General features: G+C 45.9%; 1 protein-coding gene across 7 annotated transcripts in view; it reads left to right on the forward strand.

The window, feature by feature from the left end:
* The first annotated feature begins 374 nt into the window (after positions 1-374).
* The window catches only part of SLC25A30 (solute carrier family 25 member 30), a 42313-nt gene continuing 21393 nt past the window's right edge, over positions 375-21294 (forward strand). For 5 of the 7 annotated variants that reach the window (XR_009595180.1, XM_060394309.1, XM_042254671.2 and 2 more), the window contains exon 1: positions 18478-18551. The gene's annotated coding sequence lies outside the window, so the exon portion shown is untranslated. Of the gene's footprint in view, positions 459-18477; positions 19108-21294 lie in introns of those variants that run through there. The other 2 variants (XM_060394313.1, XM_060394311.1) reach the window with 2 other exon arrangements.

Raw genomic sequence — 21294 nt, forward strand, 5'->3', positions numbered from 1 at the left:
CGGTAAAGCGTCTGCTTGCAATATGGGAGACCCAGGTTCAATCCCTGGGTCAGGAAGATCTCCTGGAGAAGGAAATGGCAACCCACTCCAGTATTCTTGCCTGGAAAATCCCATGGATGGAGGAGCCTGGTAGGCTACAGTCCATGGGTTCGAAAAGAGTCGCACACGATTGAGCGACTTCACTTTCACTCTCCTGATCGTATATTTAGAGGCTGCTGTCAATTTAAAACCCTTCTGTGGTGCTAGTAGACAAGTCTGGCCTTTATCCAATCTGAAAGGAATGCAGGTTCATGTGACTTAAACCATCAGGTGAGAACTGGCCTTGACCTGCGGGGAAGGACGGTAATGATGACAGGAACCCAGCAGGACTCGTCAGTTTCAACAGAAGCCTGGGCTGGAGGCGTGGCTGCTGCTTGTTGTGCCTCCTGCAGAGGAATGTGTCAGTTAACCAGCACTGGGTGAGTGTCTACTCCATTTAGAGCTCATGCTCTGTGGACTGCGGAAACATGTGCTCTTCAGCTTATAAATACATTGAGCGTTTCAAAAAAGCAGTGTGTCTTAAAGCCTTTCAAAAGGCTTGTGTCCCTCTAGGAACCATCCACTAATTATTTTATGTAGGGTGCATTGGTTCTGTGATGGTTCTCTTTCACGTTAGCAATGATAAAGTGCACTTAACTGCACTGACAATTCGGTTCTTTGCGTTCTGACTGCGTGAAACCACATCCAACAGCCAACACAAGCAGTGTCTGTGTAAGAGGCACAATCAGACATAAACTGTTCCCTTTCAGATGGTTCCGTTGAGCCTGGGCACTGACCTGTGCAGTGGCTGGGTCTCTGTCGTGCGTCCTCTTAGCAAAACCCAAAGTGATGTTTAAAACTGGAGATTATAGAAGTTGTTAGAACTGGATGTATCCGTGGAATAAATAATGTGCGATTTTGAAAAGTTTACTTAAGGAAAGTATAAATCTATAAGACATATTTTGTTATTCGTTCTATATATATCCACTAGAAAGTGAAGTGAAAGTGAAGTTGCTCAGTCGTGTCCGACTCTTTGTGACCCTGTGAACTAGCCTACTAGGCTCCTCTGTCCATGGGATTCTCCAGGCAAGAATACTGGAGTAGGGTGCCATTTCCTTCGCCAGGGGATCTTCCCGACCCAGGGATCGAACTCAGGTCTCCCACATTGCAGGCAGACGCTTTAACCTCTGAGCCTCAGGGAAGCCTGTATTAATATACTAGTATGTACATTAGTGTCGTCAGGTAGGAAATCTGCAAGTAACAGTGTCTGCTCGTAGGGGAGTGTCCTGGTGGTCCAGGGGTTAGGACTAGGGGCTTTCACTTCAGGGGCCCAGGTGTGATCCCTGGTCAGGGAATTAAGATCCCATAAGCTGCACGGGCTTCCCTGGTGGCTCAGATGGTGAGGAATCTGCCTGTGATGTGGGAGACCCAGGTTCTATCCCTGGGTCAGGAACATTCCCTGGAAAAGGGAATGGCTACCCACTCCAGTATTCTAGCCTGGAGAATTCCACGGAGAGAGTAGCCTGGTAGGCTACAGCCCATCGGGTCCCAAAGAGTTGGACAGGACCGAACGACTCACACTTTCACTTTTTCACTTTAAGCTACACGGAGCAGCCGTAAATAAATAAATCTTAATTTAAAAAAACACACACAGCTGTGTGCTTAACAATGATATTTTTCTCGTAGAACAAGAAGTCTGGAGGTAAGAAGCTGCAGGCACTGGCATAGTTTCCCAACAGTGCTAATAAGGACCCTGCCTCTCTGTCTTCCTGTCCTGCTCCTCTTGGCCACATGGTCTTTTGTTTCCGAATTTGTCCCTTTGTGATTGTAAGATGACTGCCATGGCTCCGGGTACCTCGTCTGTCTTACCGGCGGGAGCGTGGAGGAAGGCAGTCCCGTGGCCACTCTTCTTGGGCCTGGTCCTTTTATAAAGAAGTAAAAGCTTCCTCAGACACTCTCCCTTCCCCGCAAGAGTGCCAACTTTGTCTTGGTGGTTGGAACTTGTAACTTGGCCATGCTTAGCTGCAGAAGGTGTGGGAGAGGAAGTATTAACGATTTCTAGCTTCTGCAGTGGAGGGCTGGCAAAGCAGAGGTGGGGTAGGAAGAAGTTATCTTCCGAGCAATATCAGAGCTTTTTTATCAGAGCAGCTACCGGCTTTCCTTAGGGAAGCAGGGAGTGGCCAGGATCCTTTCAGTTGCTTCCTTTTGTGGCACTTAAATCAAATTTTACCCAGTTTGGGGCTTCCCAGGTAGCTCAGTGGAAGGTCTGGATCCCTAGTTCTAGGCTTCTTACTAAGCTGTGTCAAACTGGCCTTTTTGTGGGTACAGGTGGGGATTGGAGCTGTTTTACTATTTATAAAGAGTTATCTGCCTTTCTACCTTCATTTGCTCGAAGCTAAAGCCCTACAAGTTTTCTACTTTGGCTACCCACGAGTGGCTTTTAGGATCTCAGTTCCCCAACCAGCGATCGAACTTAGGCCCTTGGCAGTGGAAGTGCAGGGTCCTAACCACTGGACTGCCGGGAAATTCCCTTGATTTGACTTTTAGAAGCAGTATGTTTCAAATTTAGAATAAATTAATAAAACAGCAACAAATCCCACCCCCTCCTATATTTTCATTGCTCTGATGGTATATATTCTAATTTTTTTTCCACTGAAGAAAGTTTGGGTGAAATTCACATAAGCTAGACCTAAGGTGATGGTTGGACAGGGAGGCCTGGCATGCTGCGGTTCCTGGGGTCGCAAAGAGTCAGACACGACTGAGCGACTGAACTGAACTGAACCATTTAAAAAGTGTGTTTAGCGGCATTTACTATATTTACGGTGCTGTGTAACCATCACCTCTGTTGAGACCCAGAATATGTTTTTGAACAAGTGATCCCAAATGCTGGGGAAGATGTGGTCGTCTGTGCCAAAAATGCTGCCGATGCTGCCTGCAAGATGCCCGCCACCCCCCCCTACCCCCACGTGGGGGCTCTGGGCTCACAGACTTAGCTTCACTATAGGCTTTAAAACAGTGGCTGGACACCTGTCCCAGCTCTCAGAACACTCTTGGCCCTGCCCTTTCACATGTCAAAGGTTGCAGTGAGAAGCTCTTTGTTTGCTGAGGATTTGCTGTTTATGGCGGCTTAGATAACAGTTCAGTTCACATGAAAACAAATGATGACCAACCCGAGTCAGGCACAAGGCCGTGAATGGACTTGGGAGGGTTACCTGAAAGTAGAATCTCTCCTTTGACTCACCTGCTGGGAGAGGAATTTTCCAGGTTAAGTCCTTAAGATGAGTTATCAGAGGGCCAGGTCACAATGTGTTTGTAGAGCCCCATACCCTTCCTTGGCACCGCCACAGAATCAGCTCGTGGGATCCTCGCAGCAGTCTGATGGAGGAGGCTGGGCAGGTGTTGGCATCTTACAGCATCTCCCTCTTTTGAGCACTTAACCTCCTTCCAACTGTAGAGATAGAAAAGGAGGACCACAGAGGCCCCTCTAATTACAGAATAACTCGGAAAGAGTAAGATTTGATTTGAATTTTTTTTGGCTGCACCATGCAGCTTGTGGGATCTTAGTTCCCTGATCAGGGATTGAATCTGCAGTGGAAATGCAGAGTCCTAACCACTGGACCACCGGGAATTCCCTGATTTGACTTTTATAACCAGTGTTTTTCAAGCTGTTGAGTTTTCCATGTAGCGGATTATGAACAAAAATGAAAGAAAATAGAATAATAAATGTCAGAGTGCATTGTAGGCATAGTAAGTATTTTTTCCTGAAATGTTTGCCTCGCTGGTGTGTGTGTGTGCGTGTGTGAGTGTGTACTGGGTGATGATGCAAAATGTGTTTCCTGATGTGGGTTACAGTTGAACCAAAATGAAAGCCCTGGGCAGGAATGGCTGTGGTCCCTTCCGCACCGCTCAGATTTGAACACTGCCAGCCTCAGGCCTTGCCCGCTGCCCTGACCCTCCAGGTCAGGATGGTGATGTCATGTGTGTGTGCACAGAGTGTTCTGTGCTCTTTATCAAAAGCAAAAATTGAGTGTCTGCCCCAAAGGCAAGTTCCAAGAACGGAAAACATGACTCTCACTGGTTGTACAACATTTCGACTTTCCAGTGGTAAGAACAATGTCAGCCCCGGCTTTGCTGTCTGCATTTATTTTTTGAGTGTTCACGATCATTTTAGAGCAGTTCTACTGCTGCAAGCCATCCTCCTGGCCCCAAAAAGCACACCACAGGGAGCTCTGGCTAAAATTACCCCACGGAGGTCACCTGTTAACTTCCTTTATCCTGTGCCTCTCAGCATCAGGCAGCCTGGATCACTTACAATATCCCAATTTCTTTTTCATGGAAAAAGCCATTTATTCCACCTGTTGGAGATTGCATTTGGTCCCTTTATCTTACTTCTGATACACTTAAGTCTGATAGTTTTCTTAGGCAGTGTCTACATGAAGGCACCCAGAAAATTAGAGAGTAAAATATTTAGCCAAATCATTGGCTTAAACAGCGCAGATAATTCCAATTAAAGCCCACTGATTTTTTTTTTTTTTTTGCATGTTGCATTAGCTAGTTCCCATAATGTCCCAAGGATATAACTTACCATAAAAGCAAATAAAAAGCCATTTTGGTTTCTGTTCCCATGTGTTTTTGAAACTGTATCATTCAAAAATTAATTGGAAGTACTGAGTATAAATCTTGGGGACAAAATCACTAAGAAATATGAGAAGCTTTAACTTTTGGCTCTTAGCTAGTTAGCTGTACTGGTTTTATGGGTTTTTTTGTGTTTTTTTTTTTTGGTAAATTTTCTGGCCACACTGCGAGGCTTACAGGATCTCAGTTGCCCCACCAGGGACTGAACCTGTGCCCCCTGCAGTGGAAGCATGGAGTCTTAACCACTGGACCGCCAGGGAGGGAAGTCTGGGCCCTTTGTGTGTAACCTGAGTCATTTGTAATGATGGTCATAATAACAAGGGCAACAGTGATGTGGATTATATGTAGGGCACTGTACTCACGATTTCATTTATTTCCTTTACTTCTTACAAAAACCCTTTGAAGAGAGTTTGTGCGTTTCCTTTTAAGAGAACTGAGACTTATAAAAAGCATAAATGACTTTTCACGTTCTCCCGAGTTGGATGCCAAATCTTTGTGGAGGGAGAGGAATTAGCCAGGGATGTGAACCCTTTCAGCCGTTTTCATAGAGGTGTTCATCTGTTTTCTGTTCCCCCTGCTCCCTGTTCTGCCTGTCAGCTCACCAGGTGCAGAGACTGGAGGGGAAAAAACCTCACCACATTCCTGAGTGTTTATGGGAGGCTGGGGGAATGAAGGTCATTTCCCAAGGAGCAGACCCCAGAGACCCAGGCATGGACCTGTCTGAGATCCAGACCTGAGAGGGAAGAACAGAGGGCTTATTGGGGAGAGAGATTAGACGCAAACCCAGCTGACAAGGCTGGAAGATAGGGTGGTCAGGGGAGTCAGCGAGCGTGGAGGAGTGTCATGTTGCTGCTATGGCAAGTTACCACAAGCTTGGCACTACAAAACAATAAACAGTTATTATCTTTTGTTCTAGAGGTCAGAAGTCTGGAATGGAACTCAGAAGGCAAAAATCAACTGATTATCAGGGCTGTGTGCCTTCTGATGACTCCAGGGGGAAAATCTGTTTCCTTGACTTTTCCAGCTTCTGGAGGCTGCCCACATTCCTTGGGTTAGGACTCTTTTTCATCTTCAGAGCCAACAGTGGCAGGTTGAGTTCTCATCAGACCACTCCAGCCTACATCCACAGTCGTGTTACGTCTCCGGCTTTTCTGCTTCCCTCCTTCACTTAGAAGGATACATGTGATTATGTTGGACCCATTCATTATCTTGGGTAATCCAAGATAACCTCCCTACCAAAATATCAGCTGATTGGCAACCTTAATTCTATCTGTAATCTTAATGCTCTTTTGCCATGTAACCTAACATAGTCACAGTTTACAAGGGGTTAGGACATGGAGTTCTCTGGGGCTATTATTATGACTATCACAGTAGCCTCTTAGATAAAAGCAACGTATGACCTGAAACTAAAAAAAATGAGTTAATGTCAGGTTGTGAAAAGAGGGAGCAGGGCAGGCAGTAGTCCAAGCAGAGGTGACAGTCTGCGCAGAAGGAAAAGAGCTTGGCGTCTCGGAATAACCGGCATCATGCTGGCCTCCAAGGCCAGGGTAAGGACTCGGGGGCTTCTGCTAAGGACAGCAGAGAGCTTTTAAAGGCTATTGGGCAGCAGGAAGGCTTGATCCAGATCACTGTGCTCTATGGAGATAGATGAAGGAGGCAAGGGAGGACATGAGAGGCTAGTGATTATCAAAGACCTTCTTTCCTGGAAGCTCATTCCACCAAATTTGGACAGAGATTCAACAGATATTCACCAAAATCCATTTTGTTTTCCTGTGCTAAGTTACTTTAGTCATGTCGGACTCTTTGTGACCCCATGAACTGTAGCTCACCAGGCTCCTCTGTCCATGGGATTCTCCCGGCAAGAATGCTGGAGCGGGTTGCCATTTCCTTCTCCAGTTTCTTTTCCTAGATGTACAGTTAAAGCACACTTCCCAGCATCCTGGTATTATTAGTGAGGCTTTGAGACTAATTCTTGTCCATAGACTGTGACCAGAGACAGTAAGAGTGGATGGACCCCCTCTCTCTTCCTTTGCTACAGAGATCTTGGATGCCATCTATGAAGAGGGTTGCTTTGGGAGAAGGGAGGATCCTGGGTTCCTGAATGACACTGTGGAGCACAGCCCCATTATTATTCTGACTGTTGTATGTGAGAGGAAGCAATACGCTTCACTCTGTTACAGCACTGAGCTGTGGAATTATCTTTTGCAGTAGTTAGCTAAGTCCAGCTAATAGACAAGCCCTGCATGCTCAGTCACTCAGTCATGTCCGACTTTTTGGAACTCCATGGACTATAACCTGCCTGCACCTCTGTCCATGGATTTTTCCAGCCAAGAATAATAGTGGAGTGGGTTTCCATTTCCTCCTCCAGGGGATCTTCCTCACCCAGGGATTGAACCTGCATCTCCTGGCATTGGTAGGTGGATTCTTTACCACTGAGCCACCTGGAAGTCCAGTAGACAACAAGACAGGCACACCAATAAATTAAGCAAAATAATTTTGAGTTTTAACAAGGGGTCTAAATGAAACTAACATGTGAAGTGCTGGCAAATAATTAGGTGTTGCTCCCTCAGAAAGGAAGGTCATGAAAAGCGTGTCTAATGAAGTGGCATTTGATCAGAGGCTTAGAAGATGAGAAACAGAGGCTCTGAGCAGAGGGAGTGGAGACAAGGAAATTAATAAATGTGATGACCCTGAATGAGGAGATACTGGCTGTGTTGCTAGGAGGAAAAACGTGGCTACTGTGGCTGGAACTCGAAGCACGGTCAGAAACTCTCACTGGGAAAGGATTCACGAAAAGACTCCAGCCTTGGTGCCCCTCCCACAAGGCTCAGAGTTCTAGAAGCATGTCTCTGCTGGACCGTGTACTCACAGAGACAGTTCTCTCTTCCTAGCTATTGCCACTGGCTGGAGTATAAGTAAGTTTGGCCAGAGGGGAAGCAGGGAGATGAGTTAAAGCAAAAGTCTCGATGAGACATTTCGGTGACTTTGACTAGGTTGCTGGCAGTGCTGATGGGGAGAAGTGACTAGATTTGAGATACGTTATCTCTCTTTTTTTAAGTTGTTTTTTCTTGTGATGAGAACTTTTTAAAAAATCAATTTCTCTTTGCGCTGGGCCTTCATCGCTGTCCTTGGGCTTTCTCTAGTTGGAGCGAGCGGGTCTCCTCTCTAGCTGTAGTGCGTGGGTTTCTCTTTGCAGTGGCTTCTCTTTTGCAGAGCACAAGCTCTAGGGTGCGCAGGCGTCAGGAGTTTCAGTTCGCCGGCTCAGTGGTTTCAGCTCTTGGGTTCCAGAGGGTAGGTTCAGTAGTTGTAGCGCGTGGGCTTAGCTGCCCTGCGGCATGCGGAATCTTTCCAGACCAGGGATGGAACCACATCCCCTGCACTGGCAGGCACAGATTCCTAACCGCTGGACCACCAGGAAAGTCCGAGGTGCATTTTAAAGACAGGTGACAGGAGTTACAAAGTGGATGCTGCAAGTGAGAGCAAAGGAAAAATCCAGAATGACGTCTGGGTTTTCGGATAGATTTTGAATAGACAATGGTGACGTTTACTAAGAGGAAGACTAAAGAAGGGACAGGCTTCAGGGACAAAATTAAGAGAGCTCTTTGATTTTGTGATGGTTGACCATCTGTGCCAACTTGGCTAGTCTTTGGGGTGCCAGATGTTTGTTTATTTTTTGCACGAGGTGTGTCTATGAGGGTGTTTCTGGATGCAGCTAACATCTGAAGCAGTCGACTTGAGTGAAGGGAATTGTCCTCCCAATGTAGGTGGGTGTCACTTAATCAGCTGAAGATTTGAAAAGAACGAAAAGCCTGAGTGAGAGAGAACTCTTTCTGCTTAACTGCTGTGTTTCCTTTTCCTGTTTTTGAGCTCAGGCTGAAACATCGGCCCTTCTTGGATCTGCTGCTGCTGCTAAGTTGCTTCAGTCGTGTCCGACTCTGTGCGACCCCATAGATGGCAGCCCACTAGGCTCCTCTGTCCCTGGGATTCTCCAGGCAAAAACGCTGGAGTGGGTTGCCGTTTCCTTCTCCAATGCATGAAAGTGAAAAGTGAAAGTGAAGTTGCTCAGCCGTGTCCAACTCTTACTGACCCCATGGACTGCAGCCTACCAGGCTCCTCCATCCATGAGATTTTCCAGGCAAGAGTACTGGAGTGGGGTGCCATTGCCTTCTCCCTTCTTGGATCTAGAGCTTGTTAACTGCGGATCTTGGGACTTCTTAGTCTTCGTTAACTGTGTGAGCCAATTCCTTATAACAGATTTCTTTAGCTATCGATCTATCTGTTTCTGTATCTCTCCCTCCTGGTGGTTCTTTTCTTTGGCGAACACTAGTACAGATTTGATAGGTTTGAGGTGGCTATTCCATCCGAGAGAAGGCACCCCATCGCTAGTTGGATATATGAGTCTGGAGTAGCAAGCAGAGCAGGGCTAGAAATACAGACTTGGGATCGTTGGTGGTATTTGGAGCCTCTGCTCAAGAGGAGATCATTGAAGACAGGGTTTGGTACGAGAAGAAAAGAGGCTCAGGATAGAGCCCAGATGCATTCTCCTGCTTAGAGAGCTGGTAGAGAGAAGGAGCCAGTGAAGGAGATGGGGAATGGTTGGCCAGTGAGGATGGATGAATCCTAGGAGTAGATTTCTTTCTTTCGTTCAGAAGAGTTTTCAGTTTTTAAAATCAAAGTTGTACGCTGTCATGGTTTTTAAAGTCAAGTTGTTCTACAAGAGTTGCCGTGAAAAATAATAGTGAGCAGCCCCATCCTGCCCCCATTACTGACCCCTCATTCCCAGAAGCAACTACTGTCAACTCTTTCAACTGTTTCTTCTGGTATTTACTGCCTTCATTTATCACAAGCTGGTTTATCTGCCATTTCTTTATTTTTCTGCTTGGATATGTATAGACTTCCTTCTTCTAAAGATTTACTCTCTACGCCCACCCACCCTCACCCTCACACTCACTCACACACAGGTATTCACATAGACACACAGGGTTCTTCACTATCCCCTAATTACGATTATATTGCCTGTTTTGGTTAAACCAATATATAGTGCTCTAACTATTCTGACTTTGTAAATGTTATTCATAGCTGAGCCATGTAGTATACTAGGATTCAGTTCAGCTCAGTTCACTCAGTTGTGTCCAACTCTTGCGAGCCCATGGACTGCAGCACGCCAGGCCTCCATGTCCATCACCAACTCCTGGAGCTTGCTCAGACTCATGTCCACTGAGTTGGTGATGTCATCCAACCATCTCATCCTCTGTCATCCCCTTCTCCTCCTGCCTTCAGTCTTTCCCAGCCGTCAGGATCTTTTCCAATGAGTCAGTTCTTTGCATCAGATGGCCAAAGTACTGGAATTTCAGCTTCAGCATCAGTCCTTCCAGTGAATATTCAGGACTGATTTCCTATGATTCTGTTTCCTTTTTTTAATATGACCTCTGGTTTTCCCTGGGATTAGTCATTGTCTACGTTTAAGGCCTTCCCTGGCAGTCTTGTGGTTAGGACCCTGCGCTTCCACTGCCAAGGACAAGGGTTCAATCCCTGGCTGGGGAATTAAGATCCCACATACTGCCTGGCACACCTCCCCACCGCTTCCAAAAAAAGAAAAAAGAAATAACTGTCTTCATTTAAAAGGTCTGGGGGGACTTCTGCCTATTTCTAATTCATCCCTAGACTCTGTTAGAAGTTCAAGCCTCCTGTCACTTTCACAAATGTAAGGTGACTCTCAGTCTGTTTTCCTCTGCAGTGTGTGTGTTTCCAGGGTCTCTGTACACTCCTGCCCTAATCCAGGCTGGTTGCTCTTGTCCTGAGATTGATTTTCATGGTGATCTTAGGAAGTCCTTTCCCCACCTTCCTGTGTTAGAGCTATTTCTCGGCCCTCATATTTTCCTTTATTAAACGTTTATTCCTTAGTTTTGAGGAAATATATCCTCTATTAACTTTTCTGAAGATACACACATGAGAGGCCAGTTCTTTGAGACCTTTTGTGTCCGTAGCTTTAAAAGTTTCTGGTTAGATATGATGTTACAGTTTGGCAATAATTTTGCCTCGAATTCAAGGCCTTGCTCCGTTGTTTTCTAGTTTCCTGTACTGCTGTTGAGAAGTTACGATTATTCTCTTTAAAGTCACTTGCTTCTCTCTCTGTCTGTCTGTCATCTATTTCTCTCTCTCTGTCCACCTAATCAGTCCCTAAAAGTTGAAATGGAACACAAACAAATTGGGTTTGTTGGGGGACAGTGAGGAGGGATGAAGGTAGAGAAACTAAATTCCAAAAGAAAGACCTAGACTTGAAGTCCCTGCTGCAAATCAGACGCAACTGCTCTATAAAAAGGGAACACATAGCTGGAGTGTAGCTCACAGCACTTCAAGATAATCTTATCAATGTCCTGTCTTTTCATTATGCCATTACTCAGTCGACCTGAGCTGGTAAACCTGCTGTTAGTTGGGTACCTTATATGATTACATAACCCCAAGAAGGTTTAGAATTAAATATAGCGATGGTGAACTAAATCAAACCCATAGTACTAATATTTTTAGTACCAACCTCAAAGTGTAAGACAATCTGCATGTGTCTGTTATTTATGCGCCGTGTCCGTAATAAAAATAGAAGCTATACTCTAGACAGTCTGACAGATTACCTCATGATTTCACTCTGACATGTGTAATAAATTTTATATTTATGATTTTAAAGTGACAGTGCAAGAGAATGTGCTCAAGTGTGTAAGCTGCATTGATTAAGAGAACCAGGGTATAGGCCTGTCCTCTGAGGTGGCAGGGGTCTTTGTGAGGGTCTCATGAGAGTTCCTTCTGTGCTGTGCTCGTCTCCCTTTACCAAACGAACCCCAACAGGCTAAGGGCACGATAGCCAAAGCACCGTGGAGAACTGTGGAGAATGAAATCTCTAAACGCAAATGTGCTAAAGGCTGGAGTAGAGATCGCTCAGCACACACTTCTTCTGTGAAGGACCAGGTTATAAATATTTCACTCTTTGCAGTCCCGGAGGCAAAACTGAGGCTATAGCTATGAAAAAGGTAACCACTAAAAAGTGTAACAACCATTATTAGCTCTGCTGCTACTGCTAAGTCATTTCAGTCGTGTCCGACTCTGTGCGACCCCATAGATGGCAGCCCGCCAGGCTCCCCCATCCCTGGGATTCTCCAGGCAAGAACACGGAGTGGGTTGCCATCTCCTTCTGCAATGCATGAAAGTGAAGAGTGAAAGTGAAGTCGCTCAGTCGTGTCCGACTCTTAGCGACCTCATGGACTGCAACCTACCAGGCTCCTCCGTCCATGGGATTTTCCAGGCAAGAGTCCTGGAGTGGAGTGCCATTGCCTTCTCCGATTATTAGCTCTAGGACTGTATAAAAACAGGCAACTATCTGGATTTTGCCTGCAAACCATACTTTGGCAATTTCTGGACATAAAAATTAAAAGGATAATAAAAAGGAAATAAACACAGAAAATAACAAACAGTTAAAAACCTGAGATTCCTGGTATATCTCACTGGAATTCATATGAGATTCCCTATACTGGAAGTATTTTTTCTACTGAATACTTTTCTACTGAATACTGAGACACGACTAGGAAGGTTTGATCAAAGCCCGCAACTGATACCAACCTGAGGAACATGGGTGGACCATATGGGAAAGGTTTTTATCTTTCAGCCAGATCCCAAATTATACAGACTCTTCAAATGTGTATATATTCACTACCTACCATTTCATGTGCTGTGCTGAGTACTGGAAATACAGCAGTGAGCAAGACTAGGTCCCTGCTAGAAGGAGCTCTGCACTCTGGTTGGGAGAACTGGGACAGGGGCACAAGCTACTGCTGCTGAAGTACAGTAACTGTTCTGGTAGCAGGAGGGATGTGCATGGGGGCATCTACTGTGTCTAGCGTTTAGGGATCAGGAGAGACTTCTTGGTGGAGCTGATGCCCAAAACTGAAGCCTGAAGGATGAGAGCAAAGGAGCAAAAGAGAGAGCTTGGCAGGTGTAGCTTAGCAATGTGCGAGGCTCCAGAGGTGTAGGAAGCAATAGCACGCGCAGGGAGCTGCAGCTCATCCATACAAACACGTGGAGCCTTACGCAAAAGACGGGCTTTCCAAAGAGGACCTGTGGGACTTGCCTGGTGATCCAGTGGTTAAGACTCTGCGCTCCCAACACAGAGGGTGCAGTTCAGCTGCTGGTTGGGGAACTAAGAGCCCACCTGCCACCCTGTATGACCACCCCCCACCTGTCAAAAAAACAGCGCCTATAATCAAGAAAAACATATGCCAAAAGCCACATTTCCAGGAACATAATTTCTCAAACCTCAGCACTGTTGCCGTTTTTGATAATTCTTTGCTGTGGGAGGCCTTTTCTGGGCATTGTAGGGTGTTTAGCGGCATGGCTGGCCCCTACCCCTTAGATGCCTGTAGTATCACTCAGTTGTGACAATCAAAAAACATCTCCAGACATTGCCTGTCTCCCAGGGGACAGATCTGCTGGTTAATAACCACTGCTGTGAGATAGAAGGATAAAGAATTTGACCAGCTCATTCCAAGCATACCAGCTGGGAACACTGCCCATCCATCTGTTGTTGTTAGGAGTAGCTATGGCCCATTACTGCTGCACTTTGCCAGCGGCAAGGTGACCAGATGTCTCTGATGCAACCTCTTCCTCCTCCTCTCACCACCAATCACTGAAGTCCACCCTGAAAGTGGTCTGATTCAGGCCTTTCATTCTGCATGGCACCAAGCATCTAAAAAACCCAAAGAGACTCCTTCCTGACAAGATGTGGGGTCACATGACAATGTATCAATATCGTTCCTGTAGACTAAGGTAGTCTCACACACATTTATTAAATTCTGCTGCTGCTGCTGCTGCTAAGTCGCTTCAGTCGTGTCTGACTCTGTGCGACCCCAGAGACGGCAGCCCACCAGGCTCCCCCGTCCCTGGGATTCTCCAGGCAAGAACACTGGAGTGGGTTGCCATTTCCTTCTCCAGTGCATGAAAGTGAAAAGTGAAAGTGAAGTCGCTCAGTCGTGCCCGACTCTTACTAGATTCTAGCTGATTCCAAAGCATCTGTTCTTCCTTGTTACCACAGCAGTACAATCAGTGTGACTGCCAAGGTGATGAAGAAAACCAAGATGTGAGTGAGGATGGCCCTCGCTGCCCAGCTCTTCGTGGAGCCTGGCATAGCCCAAGTTACAGACTGTGGTGCCGGCTTGTTGAAGACGACTCTTTTCAACAGCCTGAATGGAAGTACAGCAAAGAGTCCAGCTATTTGAGATGGACAGGCTTTAGAATGCAGGGTTGAGAGGCAGATGAAGAGGGGAGGATGGGGAACAGGATTCCTGTGACTGGAGCTCTAAGGACCACAAGGGAAAGGGCTTTTCTGTTAGGCTAAGAGGCCATCCTTGATCCTGAAGACCCTGGGAAGCCAAGGAAGAATTTTAAGCTCACAAGTGACAGAGCCAGATGAATGTATTTGTTTTTATTTTTAAAGAGTTCTTTATTTTTGGCCATGCCGAGTCTTCATTGCTGCAAGAGGACTTTCTCTAGTTGTGGTGAGCGGGGCCACTCTTGGTTGGCGCGGTTGGGCTTCTCGACGCGGTGGCTTCTCTTGTGGTGGGGCACCAGGTAGGCACACGGGCGTCAGCAGCTGTGGCTCAAGGGCTTAGTTGCTCTGCGGCACGTGGGATCTTCCCAGACCAGGGGTCAAACTCGTGTCCCCTGCGTCGGCAGGCGGATGCTCAATCACTAGACCACTAGGGAGGCCCCGCCAGAAGAATTTAGAAGATGTTTCTACATCATTTACACTTTACAGAGTACATTTTTGCACGTCACTTCATTTAAGGTAGGTGTTCATTTAAGGTCCATCCTTCATTCTGTAAGGTAGGTGTTGTTTGTATTTGGCAGTTGAGGACTTAAAGAAGTTAATTAATCAAGGTCAGAGAGCTAAAATAGTTGTGGCCAGGACTGAATAGAATTCAGGTCTCCATTTCTGCCTTGGCATCTCATATTTTGACTGTAGTCAGATAAAACACACACACAAAGGGCCGTTACAGGGCAAATGTGAAAGCAAAGAATAGGTGAAAAATTGGCTGTGTTTAGCAGGGATTGGCACTGAGTAGTTAGTAGATTTGTTCCTAGACTTACCGTTTCATTTGTTATTCTTGTTTTTTTTCTAAACTGGTTATGATGATGTCACCATGTTAGTATTCCCTAGAGCAATAATTTCCAACACATGGATCAAGACCCTTGGGGGAACCCAAGATTATTCAGAGGGTCCTCAATTCAATGTGAATTTTCTTGATAGGTGCTGAAAGTACTACCATTCATTTTATAGGGATTCCAGTATTTTTTTAAAAATTTAGTTTACATTACAAAAGGATCGTTATACTTGAGAGGGATCTTCATGCTAAATATAAACGATATTATGTGTGTATTACTAAAGATGATGTGCATATTAGCAGAGGCTGGTGGGGCACAGGGAAACTGGAGTTTGGCTATCTAAAGAATCTATAGGAAAGGGTGTGTCACACAGTTGTGAGACGGAAAAGGACTTGGTGAGATGACAGTGGAGGTAGAAAAAGCCTCAGGAGAATGTGGTCCAGCTGACACTGATTTTGAACTTCTAGCCTCAGAACTGTGAGAGAGTAAACCCTTGTGTTTTTTGTTTTTTTAAACTGTATTGTTTGTGGTAATTTATTAAGGCAGTCCCAAGAAACGAATTCACTGGCTGACAACCAGTGGGGACCAGAGATATGCCAACAGCCCTGTGAGGGAGCTTGAAAGAGGATATTCCCACAGCCGGTTGAGTTTGGAGGCAGATCTTCCCTCAGTCCAGTCTTGAGAGGACTGCAGTCCTGCCACAGTGAATACATTCTTGTGAGAAACCTGGAGCCAGACCTTCCTACCTAAGCCCTTCTTGGATTTCTGATGCACAGAAACTGTGAAGTAATACACGTTTGTCGTTTAAAGCTGCAAAACATAACCCTACAGCAGTAGATAACAAACGGATGCATATTCTTAATTTTGGGGGGAGTGGGAGAATAGATGGGAAACTGATGACAGTGGCTAGTGATAGGCGGTGAGTGGGACGAGTACCGCGAACAGGAAGGCGGAGTTCCTCCTCTGAAAACGCTTGGAAGAGTTGATTTTGAACCAAGCGAACGCTTTATACATTCAAAAATGAAAGCTAGATAAGAAAGATGAAAAAAGCAAACTAACACGATGCAAATAAAAATAACACACCTAACACTATATCACAGTGTATCACACGGCTAACACAACCATATTGCCAAGCAGATGAATTCAAGTGACTTGATCACCATCCTCTCGCTGCACACCTTTGGGAAGAGATGGATTTACATAGATTTAAAAAAAAAGTGCAAAGAAATCTTAAACTTAGGTTTGCTACTGGTGTTAGTATCGGAGTCACAGCTCTTTTGTCTATATTGTAGGATAGAATAAACCAGTAAATATATTGATGCTGACGAGAACCAGAGTTTTCCTGCATTTTTACCTTTCCCCACCATGTTTACTATTTTTGACATCATATTTTACATCTTTTTCTTAGTAACCAGGGGTTTTTCACTGTGGGAGAAAAAAAATATAAAATGGAAAGAGGAAGGCTAGAATGAACTTCGAGATGCTAACTTTTTAATTGGAGGTATCAATATAAACTCATGATTTTAAAATATATCTGGGTAAAGAGTATACTGTTTAGTGTTTTATAGCTCTATGAATATCTATACACTTGGTCCACTGAAAGGGCCTAGAAGAAATAACATCCCAATAGCAATGAGCACCCTGGACACTAAGATCTAATTTTCCGAGTACCATTTTCTACTAAAAGGAACTAAAATTTCTCTGCATCAGGCAGAGAAAATGCAAGGAGAGCTAGGAGATCCTATGTCAGAAAGAAAGATAGTGCTCAAAGAGCAATCAGTCGATCGATAGGATGGGGACTTTCTTGGTTTCCAGGGACTAAGACTTGGCTGATCCCAATGCAGGGGGTCTGGGTTCTATCCCGGATCAGGGAACTAGATCCCACAGGCTGCAACTGAGACCCAGCACAGCCAAATAAATAAATATTAAAACAAAAACAAAAACAGGATATATGCAAGGAAAGTACAGGAAGGGGCTCTCACAGGTCACAAAAGGGAAATTCAGACACCACAAATAATATTGGTAGTTAGTTATAATGACTGGATTAAATTGATTTTTAAAGAATGCCAGAGTTCATGCTGTTATTCAAAAAAGGAGACTTGTGAAGGGGAAGAGAAGGAAGAGAAACAAAATACAGGTATCATCTGTATCATCTGCATCATTACAGAGGGAGAGAGGATCTTTGTGGAGGACTGCCAGACCACCCTTGACCAAGTGATCAGGCTTGACATGGACACAGGATACAGTGTCTCTGGATGGAAATAGACAGCATCACCTCTGACTTCTTTTACTAAAAAGTTTGATTTGCATCTAATCATAATTCAATAACCCTATACTCTTACAGTCTACTGTTGGCCTGGATTTTTCAAATACGTCAAAGTAATGAAAGATTTTTTTCAGAATGCTGAAATCCCCTGGTTGTCTAGTGGTTAGGACTGGGTGTTTTCACTGTCAGCCTGCCGGGTTTGGATCCAGGGTTGGATTAACAAAGAGCCTGAAAGCCAGCTTAAAAAAAAAAGTGAGAGTACTAGTACTAGGGTAATCCTGGGTACATCTTGAACTGAAAAATTAAAAAACATATGCGTGTGTTTGTGACCTTTCAGTTCAGTTCAGTTCAGTCGCTCAGTCGTGTCCGACTCTTTGCGACCCCATGAATCGCAGCACACCAGGCCTCCCTGTCCATCACCAACTCCCGGAGTTCACTCAGACTCACGTCCATCGAGTCGGTGATGCCATCCAGCCACCTCATCCTCTGTCATCCCCTTCTCCTCCTGCCCACAATCCCTCCCAGCATCAGAGTCTTTTCCAGTGAGTCAACTCTTCCCATGAGGCGGCCAAAGTACTGGAGTTTCAGCTTGAGCATCATTCCTTCCAAAGAAATCCCAGGGCTGATCTCCTTGCAGTCCAAGGGACTCTCAAGAGTCTTCTCCAACACCACAGTTCAAAAGCATCAATTCTTCGGCGCTCAGCTTTGTTCACAGTCCAACTTTCGCAACCATACATGACCACTGGAAAAACCATAGCCTTGACTAGACGGACCTTAGTCGGCAAAGTAATGTCTCTGCTTTTGAATATGCTATCTAGGTTGGTCATAACTTTCCTTCCAAGGAGTAAGCGACCTTTAGGGACAACAAAAGAAATTTAAATATGGACAGTATATTGGATTTGACTGAAACAGTATTAAATTTCTTGCTTGTCCTAATGGTGAAATATTTAGGGGGTGAAGCAGTGTTGTTTGCAACAGTCCAATAATTCAGGGTGAAAAACAAACCCTATACACTGAAAGAGAACGCAAATACTGTGAAATGTTAGCATTAAATTTAGTGCAGAGTCTACTGAACAAGTCTTCAGTTGGTTTATAAATTTTACTTTAAAAAGCCGGGTTTTAAATAAAAAGGGAGCAAGTTTACTTCTCATTGCAGAGGGCTCTTCCATGGCTCTTAAGTTTCTGTTTCACTGCGGCGTCGATCTCGAGGCCGTAGGAGGCGTCACCGCTACCGGGGGAGCTCCCGCCCCCGCCAGAGACGAGGCCCGGGGTCCAGCGGGTCCACAGCCTGGTGGCCCCCAACTGCCTGGGACGCGGCCGGGGCGCGGCCTGTGCCGGGAGCGGCCAATAGGAGCTGAGCCTGCGGGCGGGGCCGCGCGCAGGCCCCTGGGTCGCCCCCGCCTCTCTGCTGCCTCTTTCCGCGCGGCCGCCGGTTCCGTCCGGTGCACACCCCGGGACGGAGAAGGCGCAGGGCCACCGCCGGCCGGTAAGTGTCTGGCCTTCCGGCCGCGGCAGCGCCGGTCGCCCCTCCTCCGGCCGGCCCCCCCAGTACCCAGCGGCGCCCAGAATCACCGGCGCCAGACTCCCGGGCCCCTACGCAGCGGCGCTGCCTGGTCGGCCGCGGCCAGGGGGCTGGGGATCGGGGCCGGGTCCCGGAGAGCCCCGGCGCGGGTGGGGCCTTCCCGGGGCTGCTTTTGCTCTCCAGCTCGCGTGCTGGGCCTGGCTTGGTGGGGCGTGAGGTTCCGGGGTGCGCCCCCCTCCTGGTGCTGCCGCTGCCTGCGGTCGGGCCGATGCTGCAGGAGGGCCGGTTCCTGGCTCTCATCACTCGGCGGCGTGGGGGGTGATTCTCTCCCAGTGTCACCGAGATCAGGTGTGACGCCCGTCTTGCATCCCGGCGTGTGCGCCCTTGCAGCCGCGGTGCGTTTCACCTGCCTCTGCATCGCTCACACCTGCGATTCATTGAAGAGCGTGCAGCCGGGGCCGGGCGAGCTGCGTACTCTGGGAAAGGGCCCTCTCTTTGAGTTGCTCCTGGAATACGCCAGGTTGGCTCACGTTTTCATGGACTGGTGGAATTCATTTGCTCGGAAAGTTAATGTAGCTAAGGGTTTTAGCATAGTTCTAGGTGTGATTAATTTCGTGTACAGCGTTTACAATGACATTGTTCCTGCGCAAGAACTGCTAAAAGTGTCGTAGCCCTGCGAGAGTCTAGTTTCGTGCTCCTCCTGTTGCGAGAAAAGTTGAAAGGCGTAAATTTTGCTCTTGATTTTGCTGCTGCCAAGCTCTGTGACTCAGTTAATTCATATGAGATAAGATAGATTCCTAAGACTCTTTTAAAATACCACGTTTCATGAGTCTGATGAGCTTGTTTTTCGTCCTGAACCTTTAAAAAGAATGGGATATAGGAAAAATCCATGGAAGACAGCCCTGCGGGGAACAAAGATTTTTGAGCGCACCGAAGTTTAGAGACTGGATTGCGGTTTAAGATTGGGAACTGAAAAGGGAGCACTGTTATACTGAAAGAACTTAGCCAGGGTTAATTATATAAGAGAAACTTGGAAAGCTTTCAGAAGTTCTGGCAGCGGTTGCTGTATTTAATTACCTCTCTTTGCAGCTGTATAGATGCTGTGAGGAAGATAAATATTAAAGTTATAGAAAATGTAATAGGTTATGTAACCTATCAAGTGTAGAGAGAATGCTTTGGAATTCTTGATTTATATAGACATTTCCGGTCGGGAAACACTTTTTTGTTTATTAATAGTTACGAAATGTTTATATACCCCCTCAGGAAAATCATACATTTATTTTTAATATGTTGATTTCCTACCCTCCCACGCCCACCCCCGCTTTTTATTGTATTCTTATTATTTGCGCCAATGTGTTTTTTAAACAGCCTTTGGAAAAGAGTGTTTGGCTTTGTAGTACGTAGAGGAAGATCAGCTTTCCCTCAGGGAGAGCTCAGTTTGAGTCCTTCGTTGCTGTGTGACTTGGCAAAGTCACTTTCCCTCTCTGAGGCTGGCTGTCCTCAGTTGTGAAACGTGATGATGATACCTATTGCATAAGGTCATGGAGATTAACCAAAACCTTTTATGTGGAAAACAGAGCAGTGCCTGACGTTAATGCATGTCATGTATTAATAATGACGGCCATTGTTAGCACTGTGTTCGCAGCTCGAGAGAAGTGGTCTCTGGGTTTTAGTTTAGCTAGGAGGCGGGGCCGGAAGAAGAAAGCATAGTGATAAGTGATCGACAGCCACGCCCCATGCAGGACGCCGGAGTTTTTGCAAGTTGTAAGTCCCTCCGTGAATCTCAGGCTGAACTACTGCTCAGACACTAGTGATTGCTAAGGGACACTCCAATCTCCTTGACTCTGTTGGCCTTCAGTCTTGGCACTTGAGTACAGTTGGGGTTTACGCCAAAAATTGAACTAGCAAGTTAAGGAATGTGTGTGAGGAGAACCCCTCCAAAGAGAGCTCTAAAACAAAGAAACGGTTGAAATGCGGAGCGGAGGTTTCAGCCCCAGATAACTGAAGCCCTGTTACAGCTAGCCTTGGCCAGTACGCTTACTGGACCTATGGACCCCTCTATTCCAGTATTAACCAGAATCTCTTCTTGTTTGGATGCTTGCCCAATTACTCATGCTTTGGAGTTGTTATTTAAGCCGAGTTATTCTTTCTTTGACTCTGCAAACAATAACCTGGGAAGGCACAATAGTCTTAACTGCTCAGTCATGTACCCCCCTAGCTTTGGGAAAGGAAAAGAGAAGAGCCCCGAAGTTATTTTTACCCTACTTTTAGTTAACTTTTGAATATCTTATTAAGAGTTGAATAGAAAGTACTTTCGTACAGTTTAACCAGGAATACCAGCGGGACTCTGGTTTGTGGAAGATAAGGTATTGTGAGGGTACATCTGAATGGGAGCTCATGGGTGTGTGATTCAAAACTGTGGGAGGCCGCTCCGCTGCAATGTGGCACCCTAATTGAGTGTTTGCATATGAGTATAACCCAGAACCTCTGGGTTTTAAAAACCTAATATTAAAGCCGACAGAAAAAAAAAAAAAGAGCCAAATCTCATTTAAACTAGCAAAACAAAAGTGTTGACCGAACCAGGAGATTTAATGGGTGAGATGGCATGAAGTCATATACAATACGGTTTTTTAAAAGCATTTTTAGTTAGAGACCAGAAGGTAAAATCCATTTCCCATACATTTTTGCTGACGTTGTAGAGGATATC

The sequence above is a fragment of the Ovis aries genome, chromosome 10, assembly GCF_016772045.2.
Source record: "Ovis aries strain OAR_USU_Benz2616 breed Rambouillet chromosome 10, ARS-UI_Ramb_v3.0, whole genome shotgun sequence".
NCBI classification, from domain to species: Eukaryota; Metazoa; Chordata; class Mammalia; order Artiodactyla; family Bovidae; genus Ovis; species Ovis aries.